This window comes from Callorhinus ursinus, unplaced genomic scaffold (assembly GCF_003265705.2).
Source record: "Callorhinus ursinus isolate GAN/ISIS: 27379988/994484 unplaced genomic scaffold, GSC_fseal_2.0 scaffold83, whole genome shotgun sequence".
Taxonomy (NCBI): domain Eukaryota; kingdom Metazoa; phylum Chordata; class Mammalia; order Carnivora; family Otariidae; genus Callorhinus; species Callorhinus ursinus.
In genome coordinates this window covers 2,465,917-2,481,896 of record NW_027397145.1, presented here as the reverse complement: position 1 = coordinate 2,481,896, position 15,980 = coordinate 2,465,917, and the positions used below count along the sequence as shown (strand labels likewise).

Genomic DNA, 15,980 nt, shown 5'->3' with positions numbered 1-15,980 from the left:
GGTAACTCTTTTTTTTTTAAAGATTTTATTTATTTGACAGAGACACAATGAGAGAGGGAACACCAGCAGGGGGAGTGGGAGAGGGAGAAGCAGGCTCCCCGCTGAGCAGGGAGCCCGATGCGGGGCTCGATCCCAGGACCCTGGGACCATGACCTGAGCCGAAGGCAGACGTTTAACGACTGAGCCACCCAGGCGCCCCGGAAAGGTAACACTTTAAATGCCTGTCTCCTGATTAAAAGGTAAGCCTGAATGTTCTAGAAGATGCCTCCTGATAGATTCCCTTTTCCCACAAGCACTCCAGCGTCACTGGTCCACTAATGGAGCATGATTTTCCATTAAGTCAAAGTGACTTATCAGCTAAATTAGCTCTTCACACTAAGTACTAGCACAATGAGTGAGTGATCCTTTTTTAAAAATAGCACTACAATTTAGAAGGTGACCAAAAATATCTGAGAAAGCATATATGCATTATAGAGAACACATACTGTAGACAGTTAAATGTGTGCATGTAATCTCAATATGGACAAATTTTGACTCTTCCAGACTCTATTCTAGTAACCTTTCACCTCTTTTCCATTGAAAACATGCACACCCAGCGCCTACTACAAACTAATGAGCAAGGTTTTAAGAAGACTAGTTTATCACTTCTTATTGCACATTAATACAAAACTATAACACTTCATTTTTTTCATGTAAGGGATATTATGGGTAATCCTACAACCTAACCTGTTCTTGGGTCCCTTGAAATCAGGACATTTCTCTTTTGCACAAACTTGAATAGAAACTGCTCTGGGGGAAGAAAGAAAGAAAAAGAAAAGAAAAGAAAAGAAAAAGAAAGGAAAGCTAGCACATGAACAAAAAAAGCACTTAATATACTTATTTTTGTATGTGTCCTCCCCACTAGATTGTGAACTTTGAAAGCAAAAGATATGACTTCTCCTTTGTTTCCTCACTGGTGAACACTAAACAAAAGTAGAACTCCAGGGGTGCCTGGGCTCAGATGATTGGGCATCTGCCTTCAGCTCAGGTCGTGATCTCCTGGTCCTAGGATAGAGCCCCATCCCCGTGTCAAGCTCCCAGATCAGCGGGGAGCCTGTTTCTCCCTCTCCCTCTGCCCCTACCCCCACTCCTGCTGTCTCTTTCTGTCTCAAACAAATAAAATCTTTATTAAAAAAAAAAAAGTAGAACTCCAATATCTGAACTGATGCTATCATTTAGTGTACTTTCCAGTTCACTAACCAAATGAATCCTCACAACAGATCACCATTCCCTCTCTCAGAATAGGAACAAAAAAAAATCTCAGAAAGCAGAAGAAACTGGTTCAAAGTCACTGAACTAGTGACTAGAACTCTTAAGACTGTTATCTTTTAAGTGGATATTCTTTCAGGCAACAATGACTACAATCATCACTGAAAATTTTGTTTAAAATTTCAGTGAAGGGGCGCCTGCGTGGCTCAGTCGTTGGGCGTCTGCCTTTGGCTCAGGTCGCGATCCCGGGGTCCTGGGATCAAGCCCCGCATCGGGCTCCCTGGTCGGCGGGGAGCCTGCTTCTCCCTCTCCTGCTCCCCCTGCTTGTGTTCCCTCTCTCGCTGTGTCTCTCTCTGTCAAATAAATAAGATCTTTAAGAAAAAAAAATAAAATTTCAGTGAAATATATGATATATTCCTAATTTATAAAACAAACATTCTGTACGTGCCACTCAAAAATCAATATTCAAACACTACAATATTCCTTAGTAGAAAAAAGTTTATCTTTGGAAATTATTTTTCAAAAGTTATTCTACAATCAACCATAATATGGTCTGCTTTTCCTATAAAAATTCTCTCATCTGATTCTAAATTTGAGTTCCTTTGCCTTTCCAAATTTTTTTTTTAAGTAGGCTCCATGCCTAATGTGGAAACCAACATGGGGCTTGAACTCACAACCCTGAGATCAAGACCTGAGCTGAGATCAAGAGTTGGACGCTTAACCAACTGAGCCAGCCAGGCGTGCCCCCCAATGTTTTTTAAGGATTTTATTTTTTTTAAGTAATCTGTACACCCAACATGGGGCTCAAACTCACAACCCCAAGATCAAGAGTCTCATGCTCCACTAACAGAGCTAGCTAGGCGCCCCTGCCTTTCTCAATTTTTAATTCACTGTGACTAGTGTTTTTTCCCCAAATTAGGACCACAAAGCACCTACCCTCCCACCACCCACTTCCTTGCCAATCAACTAAGCACCCACTATATCAATCAATAAGTGGTTTTCAAACTACTGGGTACTAATCCAAAGAAAATGAAAACACTAATTCAAAAAGACAGATGCACCCCTATGTTTACTGAAGCGTTATTCACAACAGCCAAGATATAAGAACAACCCAAATGTCCCATGAATGGATAAAGAAGATGTGGTGTACACACAAACACACACACACACACACACACACACACACACACACAATGGAGTAATACTCAGACATAAAAAAGAATGAGATCTTGCCATCTGCCACAACATGGATGGATGAAGATACTATGCCCAAGAGAAGTAAACCAGAGAAAGAAAAATACCATATGATTTAACTTATATTCATATGTGATAAAATAAACAACAGATTCATAAATACAGAGAAATGGGTAAGATAGATGAAGGGGATTAAGAGGTATAAACTTCCAGTTATAAGTCATGGAGTTGAAAAGTACAGCAAAGGGAATGTATTAACAATACTGTAATAATGCTGATATATCGTAACCACAATTACTGTGGCGAGCACTGAATAATGTATAGAACTGTTGAGTCACTGTGATACACACCTGAAACTAATTTAACATTGCAATGTCAAATATACTTCAACAATAAAAAAAAAATTCTTGTTTCTTTTTACTTTTCCTCTCCAAATGTATGGAACAGCAGCTTGATAAAAGCAAAAATATTTTAAGAATAAGTAAACAGCTCAGGCAGTTAAGCACCCGCCTTCAGCTCAAGTCATGATCCCGGGGTCCTGGGATCGAGCCCCACGTCAGGCTCCCTGCTCACTGGGAAGTCTGCTTCTCCCTCTGACCCTCCCCTCTCTCATGCTCTGTCTCTCTCTCAAATAAAATCTTTAAAAAAAAAAGAATATAATGAAAAAAATAAGTAAACAGCTCAACATGTTGTTTTTCTATCCCTAAAAAGGACAATAATAAACTTAAGAGACATTCCTCTGAAAATTGTTTAAAATCAAAGAGATATGAATTATCATGCATCATATACAAAAGGAAAAGAAAATATACACTAGAGCGTGCCTGGGTGGTTTAGTCAGTTGAGCTTCTGCCTTTGGTTCAGGTCATGATCCCTGGATCCCAGGATCCATCTGCCATCAGGCTCCCCGCTCCACAAGGAGCCTGCTTTTCCCTCTGCCTGCCACTCCCTTTGCTTGTGTGCTCTCCCTCCCACCCACTCTCTCTCTCTAGCAAAAAAATAATACAATCTTTAAAAAAAAAGAAAATACACACTATAGCTAAGTAATAATTTGGCAGAAAAGATTGGAGTATTTGCCTCTAACAGAAATCCGGTAAATTTCATTAAGTTATCCTCTAAAATCCACTTCATTTTCCTCAACCTAAGACTTTTACACATCCTGGTTCATCTACCTAAAACACTCCCCCCACTTCATCCTACTCATCTTCAGCTCTTACTCAAGTACCATTCTTGGAGGGGCTTTCTCCAACCTATTCTATCTAATGATCTCTCCCCGTTAAATTCTCTCCAGGCATATCATTCCTTGGCTCCAAAATATTCATCGTTTAAGTTTTATTATATACTTCTTTCTGTGTTTAATGTCTTATTCTCCCAAGACAGCATAAGCTCCATGAAGTCTGCTGGTGGGTTGTTTAAAAAAACAAAAAACAGGGGCACCTGGGTGGCTCAGATGGTTGGGCGTCTGCCTTCGGCTCAGGTCATGATCCCAGGGTCCTGGGATCGAGTCCCGCATTGGGCTCCCTGCTCCTTGGGAGCCTGCTTCTCCCTCTGCTTCTCTCTCTCTCTCTCTCTCTCCCTCTGTCTCTCATGAATAAATAAATAAAATCTTTAAAAAAAAAATTAAAAAATAAATAAAAAATAAAAAAACAAAAAACAGGGGCGCCTGGGTGGCTCAGTTGGTTAAGCGACTGCCTTCGGCTCAGGTCATGATCCCAGAGTCCTGGGATCGAGCCCCGCATCGGGCTCCCTGCTCTGCGGGAAGCCTGCTTCTCCCTCTCCCACTCCCCCTGCTTGTGTTCCCTCTCTCTCTGTCTCTCTGTCAATTAAATAAATAAAATCTTTAAAAAAATAAAATAAAAATAAATTAAAAAAAAAACAGCTTTATTAAGGTATATTTTACGTACCACAAAATTCACTCTTTTCAAGTGTACAATTCAATGATGCCTAGTAAATTTACGAAGTTATACAACTGTCACCAAGTGACTGCTTGTTAAGTTTGGAATTTAGAAGGAGATAAATATTTGGTGAATGAATAAATGAATCTGATAATGAGTTACTCTTGTAATCCCATTACTACTACTATGTATTCGGTATACCACATGATTTTAAGGCAAAATTGCTTTTATTCCATTCCATTCCAAATATCCTTCCTTATTTCCATTTCCAATCAAAGTCAGCTCTTCTACAAGGCCCCAAATTGAACCTATTCACATGTTAGCTTACTGCCTCGCTTGGGCAACAGTGACTCAGGTCAAGTTCATGTGTGCATACTACAACTCCTTTTTCTCTACCAAGTAATCTCCTCCTCTGCCCCTAGCCATGTTAATAAAACACTCAATAAAAACAAAGGGAAGTTTAGAAGGGGTAATGTTACTCACTGGTGAAGACAGGGCCTTTATTTAATGGATGTACCTTTGTAAAATTGAAGTGATAGAAGTTCTTGGTACTGACATACATCCAGTTGGGTTCTAAATATATATAGAGTGACCTACCATATAACTGGAAACCTTTTTCAGATATCATCAGTCTCTCTGTTGTTTATCCATGTATAAAACAGAAATTTTCTAGTTCTATTTTTTAAATTTCAGTATTGTATTCACTTTTGGAACAGCTTTTCAGATAAAAGATTTAATTCATGTATAAAATAACTTTAAAAAGCTATTGTGGCACAGTCGTTAAGCGTCTGCTTTCGGCTCAGGTCATGATCCCAGATCCTGGGATCGAGCCAGCATCAGGCTCCCTGCCCAGCGGGAAGCCTGCTTCTCCCTCTCCCGCTCCTCCTGCTTGTGTTCCCTCTCTCGCTGCGTCTCTCTCTGTCAAATAAATAAAATCTTAAAGAAAAAGAAAAATAAAAACATTTTTAAAATATTTTAAAAATTAAATTAAAAATTTAATATTAAAAATAGTTTTAAAAATTTTTTAAGTAACAACAAAGAGGGGTGCCTGGGTGGCTCAGTCGTTAAGGGTCTGCCTTCGGCTGAGGTCATGATCCCAGGGTCCTTGGACAGAGCCCCGCACTGGGCTCCCTGCTCAGCGGGAAGCCTGCTTCTTCTTCTCCCACTCCCCCTGCTGGTGTTCCCTCTCTGGCTATGTCTCTGTCAAATGTCTTTAAAAAAATAAATAAAACAGGGCGCCTGGGTGGCTCAGTTGGTTAAGCAACTGCCTTCGGCTCAGGTCATGATCCTGGAGTCCTGGGATCGAGTCCCGCATCGGGCTCCCTGCTCGGCAGGGAGACTGCTTCTCCCTCTGACCCTCTTCCCTCTCGTGCTTTCTATCTCTCATTCTCTCTCTCTCTCTGAAATAAATAAATAAATAAATTTTTATAAATAAATAAATAAAACAAAGAAACAAAAAAAATCTAAAAATGAGCAAAGAATGTGAACAGACATTTCTCCAAAGGTACACAAATGAAAAGACATTCAACATCTTCATCTTTTTTTTTTTTGAGATTTTTATTCAGTTTTTGACAGAGAGACACAGAGAGGGAACACAAGCAGAGGGAGTGGGAGAGGGAGAAGCAGGCTTCCAGCCGAGCAGGGAGCCTGACGCAGGACTCGATCCCAGGACCCTGGGATCATGACCTGAGCCGAAGGCAGACACTTCACGACTGAGCCACCCAGGCCTCCCTAACATCTTTATCTCTTAAGGAAATGAAAAGCAAAACCACAATGTAACACCAGCTCACCCCCATTAAGATGGCTACTATCAAACAAATAAACCAACCAACCAACCACAAAAAAAAAAGAAACAACTTGGAAACAACTGTTAGGAGAGGATGTGGAGAAAATGGAACCCTTGTGCTTTGCTAACAGGAATGCAAAATGGTGCAGCAGCCCTGGAAAACAGTTTGGATGTTCCCCAAAAAGTTAAACATAGAATTACCATATGATGCAGCAATTCCACTGCTAGATACATACTCAAAAGAATGAAAAGCAGGGACTCAAACAGCCATTTGTACACAAACATTCACAGCGGCATTATTAACAACAGGCAAAACGGATGTTAAAAAAGAAACAACAGGGGGAACCTGGCTGGCTCAGTCAGTAGAACATGTAACGCTTGACCTTGGGGGTGAGTTCAAGCCCCACATTGAGCATGGAGCCTACTTAAAAAAAAAGAGAGACAGACAATGGGTCCAAAATGGAGTCACCCAGGCTAAACCTAAATCACCAAACTAAAACTTAATATCTACCTAACTGCCTCCCCCAAGAATGTAATCTTAACCAGTCAGTCTGGAATTTCCTGGTCAGCACTAGTGAGGTAATCTGTCTGATAGACTCAGGCTGTCCACCCAAGTATGGTGACCTGCCTGAAACAACCCACTCTTTGCTAGTAACTTCCTTGTCCCGCCTCCTTCTGCCTATAAAAGCCTTCCATTTTGTACAGCTCCTGAGAGCTCCTTTCGATCTGCTGGATGGGATGCCGCCTGATTCATGAATAGTTGAATAAAGCCAGTTAAGACTGTTAAATTCAATTGAATTTCGTTTTTTTTAACAGGGAGAAACAATCCAAATGTCCATCAACAGATGAATAAACAAAATGTTGCATACACATACAATGGAATTCAGCCTTAAAAAGGAAGTAAATTCTAGTAACACAGATGAACCATGAAAACATGCTAAATGAAATAAGCCAAACACAAAAGGACAAACACATTCCACCTACTTGAGGTACCAAGAATAGGCGAATTTATAGAGACAGAAGATAGAATAAAGGTTACCAGGGGTTAGGGGTAAAAGGGAATGAGGAACTACTGTCTACAGAGTCTCTGTTTGGGATGATAAAAAAAGTTCCTTAAATATTAGATAGTGGTAATGATTGCACAACATTGTAACTGTACTTAATGCCGTAACTTGTTCATTTAAAAATTGTTAAAATTGTAAATTTTGTTATGTATTATTTAACCACAATTTTTTTCAAACATAGCCACAGTAATTTCTACTATTATATTCTCCAATACTAGTGTACAATGAAGAAGCCATGCACAGACGAGAGATTATTCATAAACGATAATAAAAATAGCCGTCATTTTACTGGTGAGGGAAAAGTGACAAGTCACAATGCATTCATTTCAGCCATTTTCTGTCCTAAAACAATGGCATTCTAATAAAAAACATACTGTAACATTTACTTCATTCAGTGAAGAATTTTATGACACTGTGATATGCCTTTCTACATCTTTCTAAAGACTTAAGTTGTATCAAAAATCCCTAATTGGTGACACAACTAAACTGGAGAAAATACTGCCCTAATTTTAAAAGCAGCATAGATTAATAAAGGAGGAGCTCCCAATGGAGACACAAATAGAGCCCGTCCAACTTCATCAAGTAATTAGTAAATGCACAGTCCGCATGAGAAACCCAGGCCAAGAAGTATGGCTACTGTACTTGGAAAAAGGTTGGAAAAAGGAAAGTTGAAGACACAGCCTCACATTAACTCAGAAAGTCATTACTTCAAACTATCATTTAATGTCTGCCTTTAAAAGTGCATCCCAGTTATTTAATGTCCACAGTATGCACTACCGTGGTTCCGGCTGTCATTTTTAGATTACCAGCTCCTTGAAAAGAAGGTAAATGTCGAACCTGAGGTACTTTTCTCGGTGATTAAATTGCATAATGCGGGAACGAATGAAATTCTACAACTGCCTTTCTAAAACTCAGTTTGATTTTTAATTAATTACAAAAGTCTACCAATTTCTCACTTGTCAGGTGTGCCAACCGATTCAATTTCCTATAACCTTATCTCGGAAAGCAGTCGCCCCATCTGAAACTTAACGCTGTACCCCCTCCGGCCTGCGTATTCAAAGTGCATTCTAGACAAGTCCCGAATGTACCAATTTTGGCTATATTCTCCGAGCGATTTAAGGAAGTCAGCAACCACTCATCTCACGTGATCTTAAAAAGGGGCGCAGTTGAGCCCAGATTAAACCACACTTTTTTTTTTTTTTTTTTTTGCACCAACTTCACCGACCAGCATCAAGGAAGTAGGCAGGGAGGTGGCGCAATCTGGTGTTCAGGGGAGACTAGCAAACGCGTGGGTTGCTGCGCCTTGGACTTTGGGGGAGCTAAGAGGTAAGAAGGCACACCCGCTCACGCGCATTGCAGCGGCTGAAAAATCGAAGACTGCCACACCCCCCAGCAGCCCCGGCACGGCTTCATCTCCTCAAGCTCGAGCAGAAAGAGGGCCCGCTCTACGTACTAGCCCATCTTCAGGGCACTGCCCCCAACCCGGGCACCCCGACGTGCAACGCCCTTGAGAACCGCGCGGGTGGGATTAGGCGCTGGGGGGCGCAGAGGGGGAGAGCCGCGGTGCTGGGCGACCGGCGCATGCGCAAATAAGGGTACCCGCCCGTTCACCTACCGTTGGAACCGCGACGCCCCGTTCCCCGGCCGCGGCCGCTTCTCCAGGACCTGCGGCGACGGCAATAGAGCGAGAACTGAGGCCCCAGGTGGCTCCGCGGCCGGCGAGCCTCCTCCTGTGGCGGCCGCTGGCAGGACGCTAACGCGACGGCTGTGGCGCGGGGCCAGCCCGGTAAGCAACCCCCGGATGCCCCCGGCGGTGGCGGCGGCGAAGACGCGGAAGAGAGGGCAGGAGCGGCGACTGAAGCAGTGGCTGAAGCGCAGACCCTCCCTAACGGCGAGCGGGAGGAGAGCGGAGGGCGGAGGGCGGAGGGCGGGCGGAGGCCGGGCCGGACGTGACGTACGTGGGAGGGGGCGGGGCGGGTCCGCGGGCGGAGGCGGGGTGTACGCGCCCTGTTGGGGTGGGGGGGGTTCCTCAAAGTCCCTCGCCGCCGCCTAGCAGCGTGTGGGCTTTAGAACCCACCCTGCCTTTCCCGCCCCAAACGTAGGCCCCTGAGTTAGAGTGCGAGAAGCCGGGCGCGGGCCAAAAGGAGGTGTGGGGGGGTCCTCAGCCAGAGGAGCTTGGAAAGAAGATAGAGAAAACTCGGGAGGGGACGTAGGAGGGATAAAGAGTAAATCTGAAAGACCGCGGTCTCCTGGTCTCGGCAGAGTGGCCCGTGCCCTCCTGCAGAAGGCCCGGAAAACCCGGGTGCCCTTATCCAGGTGAGGAGCATGGAGACCGAAAGCCACCAGACAGGCCGAAGCGATGACTCACGTTCCCATTCCCAGCGTTGGGGGTCAGATCGGGGACCCTGCCCGCCCTCCACCCTTCCTCTTCACCTAAGGACCAGACCTACACTCCAGAGAGAACATATATGCCTCTAGTGCGGAAACCGTTTGGGAATATGAAAGTCGATAGGCTACATGTTCACAGGGAGTTTCCTATACTAAACCAGAGGTTCAAACGCAGAGCTGAAAGGAGGCATAAAGAATAAGGTGCCCTCTGAGCCTAGGGAGTCGGTACTTGCATGGCCACCCAGACCGACCCTGCAGCTCCCACGCGCTCACAGACGTGTGAATATTCAGCCAATCTCTTCTTTCCTTTAGCGTGTTAAAGGCTTTGAGATCTTCCATTGACTAAAACGCAGTGTTCTGTTTTTGACTCCGTGATGGCTGGTAGATCCACACCTGCACAAAGAACTCTGGGTGTCTGTCAAAATATAAATGGCCACAATTCGGTGTCTCCTGCCTGCCTGAGGTGCAAGTCAGAATATGCCAAACAAGAACCCTCATAGAACTTGGGACGAGATTTTTTTTTTTAAAAGAAAAGAAAAAGTCACCCTGTGAGATGATGTGTTACAGAGGCCAGGGTAGCTCCCAATTTTCATCAGAGAGTAAAATAAATCATTTGTAACTTCAGTGTCACATGCCCAGTTGATGCTGTCATAAAAGAAGGGTGGGGTCCACCAAGAGCCTAGAACCAGCAGAATCTGAATAAGAATGTATTCAGTGGGCTCCCACTCTGTCCAGGAGAGAGGCTACTGATTGCAAAGACCAGGATCAATAGCTATTATCAGGACAGGTAAAAACTGAATTCAAATTCAATCCCTCACTCAGCAAATAGTCACTGAATGCTTACTGTGTTCTATTCTCTCTGTACTCATCAGCAAATGAGATCTTTGCCTTTACTGAATTTATATACTAGCAAACTTAAATTCTGGATATCCTTTAAGAACATGCAAAGACCCATGCTCTGATTCCATACCCATAAAGTGGTCTTCCCATCACTTAAGGGGTCTCAAGTAAATAAACCCACTAAGAAGCAAGTGTCCAAGGCACATGACTAATACTGGTTAAACTAGCTATACACTCTTTCTCAATTAATAGATTCACATCAGGATTATAAATCAGCTTCTGTTCACTGGGTTGAATTATCAAGGCGTTATAACAAAAAAAATTGTTTTATCCATATTAATTTCAAAAAGCCTGATTAAGCTTAAGTGAGGTAATCTTGCCAAACCAAGGATCAGACAGGGCCTCAGTTTCATAGCAGCCCAATCAAGATGCAGCATACACGTTCAGCCTTGTATCTTTCTTTAAACATCTTAAATGGAAGCCTTACCTGTGGTTCCATACTTAAAGAACAGGGGGGGACATGATTGCTTCTAAAGCTTAATCATAAGCTAGTAAAACTTAGAGTACCTGCCCCACCTATGCAACACAGGCTCTTGTTGACATAACTGACTGTAATAGATACATTACTCTGAGTATGAAACCCAAGACTGTAAGCTCCCAGAGGACAGAGATTGCCTAGCATTTATGGCCCCACTGCCAAAATATGGGCTCCCAAAAACAAATGAATCAATTTAATGACCATTTTCCCTTGTAAAACTCAAGAACATGCCCTTGGAAGATATCTTTTCCAGATCCTACTTCATAGTATATAACCAGTGTGATACGTGACCAATACAAATCCATGCAAGATTCAGGAGTATCATTTTAAAAAACAAAAACAAACCAAAAACTCTTTATTTTTTTATCTTTCACCATCGCTTTAAACCTGGTATGGGAATACATCTGTTATATACTTGATTCAGGCAGGTTTCATGAGTTCCATGGTCGCCCTTAGGAAGAGAAAATTCCTAGGGTGTTTGAGAGGTGCCTGGCTGGCTCAGTCAATAGAGCTTATGACTCTTAATCTCGGGGTCGTGAGTTTAAGCCCCCATATGTTGATCTGAGCAAAAGCACTCTGTTTTGGCAGTTCTTTTACTATTTCAGCCCTGTGGAATCTGGAGGCCTACCTCTAACTTCTTGTGTGCTGAAACTTGTTTTTCTCTGTAAGGACCCTGTCAGATAAGATCTATGACCACTCTCACACTGGCCCATTTGCAAGTGACCCTGGGGCCACCCGGTCTAGTTGTGCGTGGTGATGCACTCCACACCCTAGGGAGTGCCCTTCACATCATCCTTGTTGTAGATTTGTATCTTTATTTTGACAGTTTTCCAGCAGGTGGCAGTAAAGTGTTTTGTCCAAAGTAAGTGTGACTGTTTACAAATAGATGCCAAGTGTCTGGATGTGAGAACTTTCTCATCGGGCTATTTAGGCTAGTGGTAGCGCTCTATGGTCCACACCTGGTCTACGTGAATCTCTCATGCACTTCTTGCCCAAACAAACTGGGGAGTACAGGCCAACGCAGTGCGGTTTCAGCATTCCTCAGCTCTTTTGCCAGAACAGTTGCCAGCCCTTCTCTTCTCCTCTATATTTTCCAGGCAGGAATCAGACACAGGTCCACTGTGCCTCTCTAACTACAAGAGGCACATCTAAAATACTCTGAGTAGTTCCACTGAAGGTTCCTCTTCCTCAGCTTGTGGTAAAACTAAGGCAGGCATCTGGTAAGAATTCACGGCATTGCAGCAAAGTCTCCAAAGAAATAATATTCTCACTTGACCTTTTATAACTTGTTCTAAGCATTTAGAGTTATCTACCTGATTCTGTCTAAATTTCCAGGGGGAGTCCATTTCAGAACTCATTTTAGTGAGTTTTTTGGAGGTGGGGGCATTTGTTAGTTTGTTTTGTTTTGTTTGTAATATCCTGGTGCTTCAGTTAAAAACAGTAGTTCTCAACCAAGGCTAATTTTCATGGCCATGTCTAAAGACACTTCTATGAGCTATTGGCACCCAGCAGGGGAAGTGCTATTGGCATCTAGCAGGTAGAGGTTAAGGACACTGCTAAACATCCTATGATGTATGGGACAGCCTTCCCCACAAGAAAGAATTATCTAGCCGAAAATGTAACATCTTGTGACAAAAAGAATTTCTACACTTTGCAGTCACTGTAAGAAAACTCCTCAAAATTACATCACTTTTTTTCTTCCTTTTGCCTCCAAATGTTTCACCTCTAGATGTAGAAGTTACATTTTAATATATAATTGGTGTCAAAAACAGCATTTCAGATAGCTGTTTGGCCAGGATGAGAAGTGACTAGTGTGCTGCTAAGACTTCCTCTGAAGGTGAGGCCTGCCAGAAAAATTATTGTTTCAGGTGAAATTTTTTAAGTATTTCTTTGCAAGGTGACTTTTATAGCCTAGGAAAACAAACACCTTACCCAGCTTCTCTGAGCAGAGGCTTTTGGCCCCTCAGAAATAAAGTCGGGGCGCCTGGGTGGCTCAATTGTTAAGCATCTGCCTTAAGCTCAGGTCATGATCCTGGGGTCCTGGGATCAAGTCCCACATCTGGCTCCCTGCTCAGCGGGGAGCCTGCTTCTCCCTCTCCCACTCCCCCTGCTTGTGTTCCCTCTCTCACTGTGTCTCTCTCTGTCAAATAAATAAACAAAATCTTAAAAAAAAAAAAAAAAGTGAAGTCATGAGTCAAATCACTAGAGAAGAAATACCTATTTGCTGCAACCCCAAAACACGTTCTAGAGGCCAGGGAGGACTCCAGCATGTCTGCCTCCCCAGGGTTACCCACGTCACTGGGATGAAGTTAGGGAGCAGCTGTCTTGTCTTCTTGGTGCTTTACAGCGGACGACCTCATTATTCACATTATTCAAGGAGGATGCAAATGGACCTCCCCCTCAGCCCTACCCATCAGACACTTTGAATTCAGCTCTTCTAGATGCAGCAGGATGTTGAGCCCTTCTCTTGTGCCTTCGGTAGGAAACTTTATTTAAGTGTCCTCCTCACTCTTATTGATCTCATATCTGGCCAAGGCTATTAGAGGACCAGCACAGAGATTAACTTTTGTTCACTCAAGGCTGCTATTATCTTTTTTAATACAGTGTTCATAAGAAACTGGAGCCATAGTAGCCAGCAAAAGCCAAAAAGACATATCCCATCCCCACCAATCCTATCACTTAAAAAGTAAAATAGGCACAATAAACATTCAATACTTATGAAAGTTGAACCTGAAATAAGAACATGGAACTTATAATAAGAAAACCTGGGGGCGCCTGGGTGGCTCAGTCGGTTAAGCATCCGCCTTCGGCTCAGGTCATGATCCTGGGGTCCTGGGATCGAGCCCAGAGATCAGGCTCTCTGCTCAGTGGGGAGCCTGCTTCTCTCTCTCCCTCTGCTGCTCCCCCTGCTTGTATTCTCTCTCTCTCTGTGTCAAATAAATAAATAAAATCTTAAAAAAAAAAGAAAACCTGTATTTGTGTTCTAGCCCTTTCACTTAGTAGCCATGTGACTCTGATCAAGGTACTTAACCTAAATGTACCTTAGAGTCCCCATTGGTAAAATAGGAAAAATGATACTGAAATGAATTGGTATGGTTAAAAGTGTTTTATAAGCTGTATACATTTTTTTTTTCACTCTTCTCTCCTATGCTGCTTTCAGAGACCTAAAGAAGTTTCTGGAGATGTTTTGCCACCGTCTGGGTTTTTATTACTAGCAATGAGCCCCATGTGGAAGTCTTTCTTGGCAAAAGTTGCTAAATACTTGTAAATTTATTTTTAAGTGAAAACCAACAACCACTAAGAACCCCAAACTCTCGGTGCTATTTTTAAGATATTCTGAACCTTGTGAATTGTAATACATAGGAGCGTACCTCCTCCCTAATTAGGAAGCATATTTACACTGCCCACTTATAGAAGCAGATATATATATAGATAAGTATGGGAAACATGCAGTTTTGTGTGCAAGAAAAACTGCACAGGACACAGTGTTGTAACTACCTGGACTCCCACAGAGCAGTAAAATGCTGTCGAAGTCAGTCAAACTCAACTAATTTTTTCTTCCTGAAGTATTCGTGTATACTGGGAAAAAAGGACTAAAAACTCCACAAAATTAAAATTTTCTCATAAAGAAGGAACTCACCATGGGAGAGTGGTATTGCTGGCTCTTCTGAGGAATGCAGTGGAATCTGCCTGGGCCACTTTCCCCAGGACAATTGTGCCAGCATGCGAGAATGCATGTTCTTCATAAACAAAAAAAAAAAATATTTCTCGCTGCAAAGAGAAGAAACTGTTCCAGGGTGTACAAATCCCACGCCAACATCCAAAATAATGGCAAATACTGTTCTGATCTTAGCAACCCCAAGTAACCTTTGAGCCATTTATTTATTCAAAACATATTTCTTGAGCAACTATTATGGGTCCGGGCTGTGTTAGGGCATATAATAGTGATCTCTGCCCTGAAAAAGCTTCATCTTACATATCTCTGGAATAGAATGTTTCTGGAATAGAACCAAAGCTCACATAATGTTTATTTCTTCTTCTATATTCACTCACACAGCTACTGGTACCATCCAGTTTAAAGAGCTACAACAATTGACAGTAATGCTCATCTTTGCCAAGTCCACATTTTTGGCCTGATCGCTCAGAATTCACTGTATGACAATAATATAAGCCAATGAAATCATTAGCTATAAGAGTTAAGTTGTTTTGGGGGCGCCTGGGTGGCTCAGTCAGTTAAGCGTCTGCCTTCGGCTCAGGTCGTGGTCCCAGGGTCCTGGGATCGAGCCCCACATCGGGCTCCCTGCTCCGCGGGAAGCCTGCTTCTCCCTCTCCCGCTCCCCCTGCTTGTGTTCCCTCTCTCGCTGTCTCTCTCTGTCAAATAAATAAAATCTTTAAAAGAATAAAAATAAATAAATAAATAAAATTTTTTTAAAAAGACTAAGTTGTTTTGGCTTCTTGATTAAATTCCCATAGTCAACTAAGTATTTTTTCCACAATCAGAACTTTTATTGTTTAAAAAAGAGGGGATGGTGCCTGGCCGGCTCATCTGATAGAGCATGTGACTCTCGATCTCAGGGTCATGGGTTTGAGCCCCACATCGGAGGTGGAGTTTACAGAAAAAAAAAGAAAAAGATATCCTTTTCTCTTCTCCCCTCTCCCCACATCCATGTAAGGGAAATTTAAAAAGTGTTCAAAGGTTCAATGAGATTATGACCCTCACAAAATCATGGGCATTCTGCTACCCAGGTAGGAAAAAAAAATCCAGAAATCCAGGCAGGAGTATCTTGGCATTCTGCGTACTCTTCCTCTTCCTCAGAAGGTTTAGGCTTTTGGATCTTCCTACCATTTGACCAGCCAGACTCCTTAAACCCCTTCATTAGGGCCACACCTTCTCTGGCAAACTAAGAGCCCAGATACTTGCATACTGCAATCTAAATGCAACCACATTCATGCCAAATATTTTCACCTGACTGCTCTTTTCCACTAAAGACAGGGTATATAATGATTTACAGAAGCATCTAGTGTTTTTC

The 15,980-nt window shown here is 42.7% G+C and overlaps 1 protein-coding gene and 1 long non-coding RNA gene across 9 annotated transcripts in view; one reads left to right on the top strand and one right to left on the bottom strand.

The window, feature by feature from the left end:
* FAM13B (family with sequence similarity 13 member B) overlaps positions 1 to 9,115 on the bottom strand; it is an 86,274-nt gene extending 77,159 nt beyond the window's left edge. For 4 of the 8 annotated variants that reach the window (XM_025852307.2, XM_025852313.2, XM_025852308.2 and 1 more), the window contains exon 1: positions 8,800 to 9,115. The gene's annotated coding sequence lies outside the window, so the exon portion shown is untranslated. The remainder of the gene's footprint in view (positions 1 to 8,799) is intronic. The other 4 variants (XM_025852309.2, XM_025852311.2, XM_073887809.1 and 1 more) reach the window with 2 other exon arrangements.
* A 69-nt stretch (positions 9,116 to 9,184) lies between these two features.
* LOC141371643 (uncharacterized) lies at positions 9,185 to 10,196 on the top strand. The gene is made up of 2 exons (XR_012376739.1): positions 9,185 to 9,500; positions 9,885 to 10,196. It is a non-coding gene; the product is annotated as an uncharacterized lncRNA (long non-coding RNA).
* Positions 10,197 to 15,980: the final 5,784 nt, after the last annotated feature.